Source organism: Anomaloglossus baeobatrachus, chromosome 3 (assembly GCF_048569485.1).
Source record: "Anomaloglossus baeobatrachus isolate aAnoBae1 chromosome 3, aAnoBae1.hap1, whole genome shotgun sequence".
Lineage (NCBI taxonomy): Eukaryota > Metazoa > Chordata > Amphibia > Anura > Aromobatidae > Anomaloglossus > Anomaloglossus baeobatrachus.
Window position 1 is genome coordinate 306,627,703 of NC_134355.1, and position 6,000 is coordinate 306,633,702.

Sequence of the window (6,000 nt, forward strand, 5' to 3'; positions counted from 1 at the left end):
GACAGACATAAGGTCTGTAAAATCCTGTGTGTCCACTACGCGTAAAGGCAGCATTTCGGTAGCCAACAGCTTACAGAGGGATAGAGTCAACCACTTAGCTTTGTCATGGGTCGCAGTAAGTGGCCTTTTATTTGACCACATCTGAGGGACAGAGATCTGGCTGCTGTCTGTAGACGGTGTTGAGTAGGGTGTCCCTGGAAAAATGCAGGTTTGTGAGAAAAGTGCAGGCGGAGACATGATGTTGCCTTCATCTTGCCTTCAGATCTGTTCATCTTGTATCATTTTTAAAAAACACAGCAAGCAAGGGTTACTCCAAGCGGAGTCTACCTTTTTTCCCCAAATTGGGCACACAGACACCCCATCAGTGGCAGGACTTGTGCCCTAGTTGCAAACAGGATGTTTTGATTTGCATCAAGCACATTCCAAATCCACAAGCATTTACTCTCCCCAGGATGACACAGGGGTAGTAAATTCCTTCTGGATCCATGACTTGTTCATTTTGATGAACGTCAGTCTGTCCACATTGTCACTGGACAGACGCGTGCGCTTATCTGTCAGCACACACCCAGCAGCACTGAAGACACGTTCAGAGACAACGCTGGCAGCTGGACACGACAAAATCTTCAAGGCGTAACTGGAGAGCTCTTGACATTTTTCTAGATTTGAAGCACAAAAGGAGCAAGGCTCCATTTGCAAAGTCATTGCATCGATGTTCATTTGGAGATACTCCTGTATCATCCTCTCCATCCGTTGACTATGTGACACACTTGATGTCTCTGGTGGCCTTGCAAAGGAGGGTCTAAAAAAATTATGAAAAGATTCCATAAAATTGCTGTTACCAGCACCAGATACGGTCCTACTGGTACGGGTAGACTGTTGAAGATGACGAGGCCGTCCCATGTTTGTCAAGTTACAACTGGGAGAATCACTCCCTTCACCTGCACGGTTGTTTGGTGGAAAAGCCGAGCTAAGATCGAGTAACAGCTTCTGCTGATACTCCTGCATACGTGCGTCCCTTTCTATGGGTGGAATTATGTCACAAAATTTGGACTTGTCCCGGGGATCTAATAGTGTGGCAAGCCAGTAGTCATCATCACTTCTAATTTTGACAATACGAGGGTCATGTTGGAGGTAGTGCAACAAGAAGGCACTCATGTGTCTTGCGCAGCCATGCGGACCAAGTCCACGCTGTGTTTGTGGCATAGAGGTGCTAACCGTTCTTTCTTCCTCTGTCATCTCCCCCCAACCTCTTTCAACTTAAATTTGACCAAGGTCCCCCTCATCAGCTGAGTCTTCCATGTCCATGGACAGTTCGTCCTCCATATCTTCATGTCCTCCTGCACCTTCCTCAACATCTCGCCTGCTACCATGCGCCCTTGTTGATCCCTGTCCCCCATGGTCCCATGCCTGCCGCGTTGGTGATGATGAACGTCTGGACCTTGGTGATGTTGTTGTGTCTTGCGCATATGAATCCTCCTGTAGTTCCTCCCCTTCCTGTTGTCACACCCCCTGACTCCGAATAGTGTTTAGCGTGTGCTCCAGCATGTAAATGACTGTAATCGTCATGCTGATAATGGCATTGTCAGCGCTAAACATATTCGTCGCCATGTCGAAACTGTGCAGAAGGGTGCATAGGTCCGTGATCTGAGATCACTCCATCAGGGTGATCTGCCCCACCTCTGCATCTCGTTGGCCCAGGCTATACGTCATGACGTATTGCACCAGGGCTCTGCGGTGCTGCCACAGTCGCTGTAACATGTGGAGAGTTGAATTCCAGCGTGTCGCCACATCGCATTTCAGGCGATGAACCGGCAGGCCGAAAGACTTCTGGAGCGATGCAAGTCGCTCAGCTGCGGCGCTTGAACGGCGGAAGTGAGCACTGCAGACAGTTTCCGTGCCCTGGTCAGAAGGCCATCTAGGCCGGGATAGTGTGTTAAAAATTGCTGGACAACAAGGTTCAACACGTGAGCCATACAAGGCACGTGTGTCACCTTGCCCAGGCGAAGGGCCGCACCCAGGTTTGCAGCATTGTCGCACACGGCCTTACCAGGCTGCAGGTTGAGTGGAGACAACCATTTATTAAACTCGGACCGCAGAGCTGACCACAACTCCTCAGCTGTGTGACTCTTATTCCCAAGACATGTCAAGCTAAAGACCGCCTGATGCCGTTGCGCTCTGCTGCCAGCATAGTAATGAGGGGTGCGTGATTCCTTCTGCGCAGTGAGAACGCTGGTGGCCTGACCAGGCAGGCTTGGGGCGGAGGTGGAGGACCCAGATGAGGTGGAGGATGCAGAAGCAGTGGCGGAACTTGGACAGACAGAGGATTGACACACAAGTCGTGGGGACGGCAAGACTTGTGCAGCAGACCCTTCACCATCTATCACCATAGTTACCCAGTGCCCAGTCAGCGACATGTAACGTCCCTGTCCATGCTTACTGGTCCAAGTATCGGTGCTGAAATTCACCCGTTCACACACAGAGTTTCTCAAGGAAGCGGTGATATTGTGTGCGACATGCTGGTGTAGCGCGGGCACACCTTTCTTAGAGAAGTAGTGGCGACTAGGCATCTGGTACTGGGGCACAGCGACAGATATAAGGTCTCTAAAATCCTGTGTGTCCACTAGGCGGAAAGGCAGCATTTCTGTAGCCAACAGCTTACAGAGGGATAGAGTCAACCTCTTCGCTTTGTCATGGGTCGAAGGAAGTGGCCTTTTATTTGACCACATCTGAGGGACAGAGATCTGGCTGCTGTGTGTAGACGGTGTTGAGTAGGGTGTCCCTGGAAAAATGCAGCTTTGGGAGGAAAGTGCAGGCGGAGACATGATGTTGCCTTCATCCAAAGTTGGTGCTATCGATGTCTGAGAGAGCTGTACACACTCACCTGTTTCCCCTTCCAAACCAACTGACGACCTACCAAGCAAACTGCCTGTTGCGGTTACAGTGGTGGAAGTTGTGGGTGGAAAAACAGGTGTGACAGCTGTCCCCACAGTCCTAGAAGATGACGAGCGCGCGGATGCCCTGGAAGGGGCAGGCGGTGGATGGTTGGCTCCACTAGGCCGCATTGCAGCACGGTGAGCTTCCCACCAGGCCATATGATATTTATTCATGTGACGATTCATGGAAGAAGTTGTCAAACTGCTGAGGTTTTGACCTCTACTAAGATAACCATGGCAAATGTTACAGATCACATAATTTGGCCGATCTTTTTTTATGTCAAAAAAGGACCAGGCTAGGCAAGGCTTAGAGGCCATGCGACCTGTTGATCCACCCCGAATAATGCTCAGAGGCAGAGTGGTGGCTGAGGATGCAGTTGTAGACGTGCTACCAGTGCTCCGACTGTGTCCAGGAAGGCGCCAGGTTACTTCGACGTCGGTTGCATCCTCCTCCACCGCCTCTATTGACCTCCTTGAGTGTCTGACTGTGGGTTGACAGTAGGTGGGATCTAGAACTTCATCATCAATTGTTGTGTTTGCACTCCCCTCCCCCTCAGACCGAGTTTCTTCTTGCCCTGACCGAATATTTAAGTTGTCATCCCAATCGGGTATCTGCGTCTCATCTTCATCAGTATGTTCCTCATTGCCTATAACCACAGTTGTTGGAAAGGCAGCATTTTGGTAGCCAACAGTTTGCATTTTATGAAAGTCAACCTCCAAGCCATGTCATGCCCTTCTAAAAGCATGTATAACACAGCGAGGGGACTCCAACCACAGTCTCCCTCGTTGCCACTCACTGGGCCACACACACCCCACTTGACTGGCATCGGTTGAGCCCCCTTTTGAAAAAGAAAAAGATGCTTTGCATGAAGCACTCTCAAAAATACGCGTGCCTTTCCCGTCCCCTGGCTGACCCCGGGGAAGAAAAGTCCTCTGAGAGCCATGACTTGTTCATCTTGGTTCTTTTAGAAACACAGCGAGGGGACTCCAACCACAGTCTCCCTCGTTGCCACTCACTGGGCCACACACACCCCACTTGACTGGCATCGGTTGAGCCCCCTTTTGAAAAAGAAAAAGATGCTTTGCATGAAGCACTCTCAAAAATACGCGTGCCTTTCCCGTCCCCTGGCTGACCCCGGGGAAGAAAAGTCCTCTGAGAGCCATGACTTGTTCATCTTGGTTCTTTTAGAAACACAGCGAGGGGACTCCAACCACAGTCTCCCTCGTTGCCACTCACTGGGCCACACACACCCCACTTGACTGGCATCGGTTGAGCCCCCTTTTGAAAAAGAAAAAGATGCTTTGCATGAAGCACTCTCAAAAATACGCGTGCCTTTCCCGTCCCCTGGCTGACCCCGGGGAAGAAAAGTCCTCTGAGAGCCATGACTTGTTCATCTTGGTTCTTTTAGAAACACAGCGAGGGGACTCCAACCACAGTCTCCCTCGTTGCCACTCACTGGGCCACACACACCCCACTTGACTGGCATCGGTTGAGCCCCCTTTTGAAAAAGAAAAAGATGCTTTGCATGAAGCACTCTCAAAAATACGCGTGCCTTTCCCGTCCCCTGGCTGACCCCGGGGAAGAAAAGTCCTCTGAGAGCCATGACTTGTTCATCTTGGTTCTTTTAGAAACACAGCGAGGGGACTCCAACCACAGTCTCCCTCGTTGCCACTCACTGGGCCACACACACCCCACTTGACTGGCATCGGTTGAGCCCCCTTTTGAAAAAGAAAAAAGATGCTTTGCATGAAGCACTCTCAAAAATATGCGTGCCTTTCCCGTCCCCTGGCTGACCCCGGGGAAGAAAAGTCCTCTGAGAGCCATGACTTGTTCATCTTGGTTCTTTTAGAAACACAGCGAGGGGACTCCAACCACAGTCTCCCTCGTTGCCACTCACTGGGCCACACACACCCCACTTGACTGGCATCGGTTGAGCCCCCTTTTGAAAAAGAAAAAGATGCTTTGCATGAAGCACTCTCAAAAATACGCGTGCCTTTCCCGTCCCCTGGCTGACCCCGGGGAAGAAAAGTCCTCTGAGAGCCATGACTTGTTCATCTTGGTTCTTTTAGAAACACAGCGAGGGGACTCCAACCACAGTCTCCCTCGTTGCCACTCACTGGGCCACACACACCCCACTTGACTGGCATCGGTTGAGCCCCCTTTTGAAAAAGAAAAAGATGCTTTGCATGAAGCACTCTCAAAAATACGCGTGCCTTTCCCGTCCCCTGGCTGACCCCGGGGAAGAAAAGTCCTCTGAGAGCCATGACTTGTTCATCTTGGTTCTTTTAGAAACACAGCGAGGGGACTCCAACCACAGTCTCCCTCGTTGCCACTCACTGGGCCACACACACCCCACTTGACTGGCATCGGTTGAGCCCCCTTTTGAAAAAGAAAAAGATGCTTTGCATGAAGCACTCTCAAAAATACGCGTGCCTTTCCCGTCCCCTGGCTGACCCCGGGGAAGAAAAGTCCTCTGAGAGCCATGACTTGTTCATCTTGGTTCTTTTAGAAACACAGCGAGGGGACTCCAACCACAGTCTCCCTCGTTGCCACTCACTGGGCCACACACACCCCACTTGACTGGCATCGGTTGAGCCCCCTTTTGAAAAAGAAAAAGATGCTTTGCATGAAGCACTCTCAAAAATACGCGTGCCTTTCCCGTCCCCTGGCTGACCCCGGGGAAGAAAAGTCCTCTGAGAGCCATGACTTGTTCATCTTGGTTCTTTTAGAAACACAGCGAGGGGACTCCAACCACAGTCTCCCTCGTTGCCACTCACTGGGCCACACACACCCCACTTGACTGGCATCGGTTGAGCCCCCTTTTGAAAAAGAAAAAGATGCTTTGCATGAAGCACTCTCAAAAATACGCGTGCCTTTCCCGTCCCCTGGCTGACCCCGGGGAAGAAAAGTCCTCTGAGAGCCATGACTTGTTCATCTTGGTTCTTTTAGAAACACAGCGAGGGGACTCCAACCACAGTCTCCCTCGTTGCCACTCACTGGGCCACACACACCCCACTTGACTGGCATCGGTTGAGCCCCCTTTTGAAAAAGAAAAAGATGCTTTGC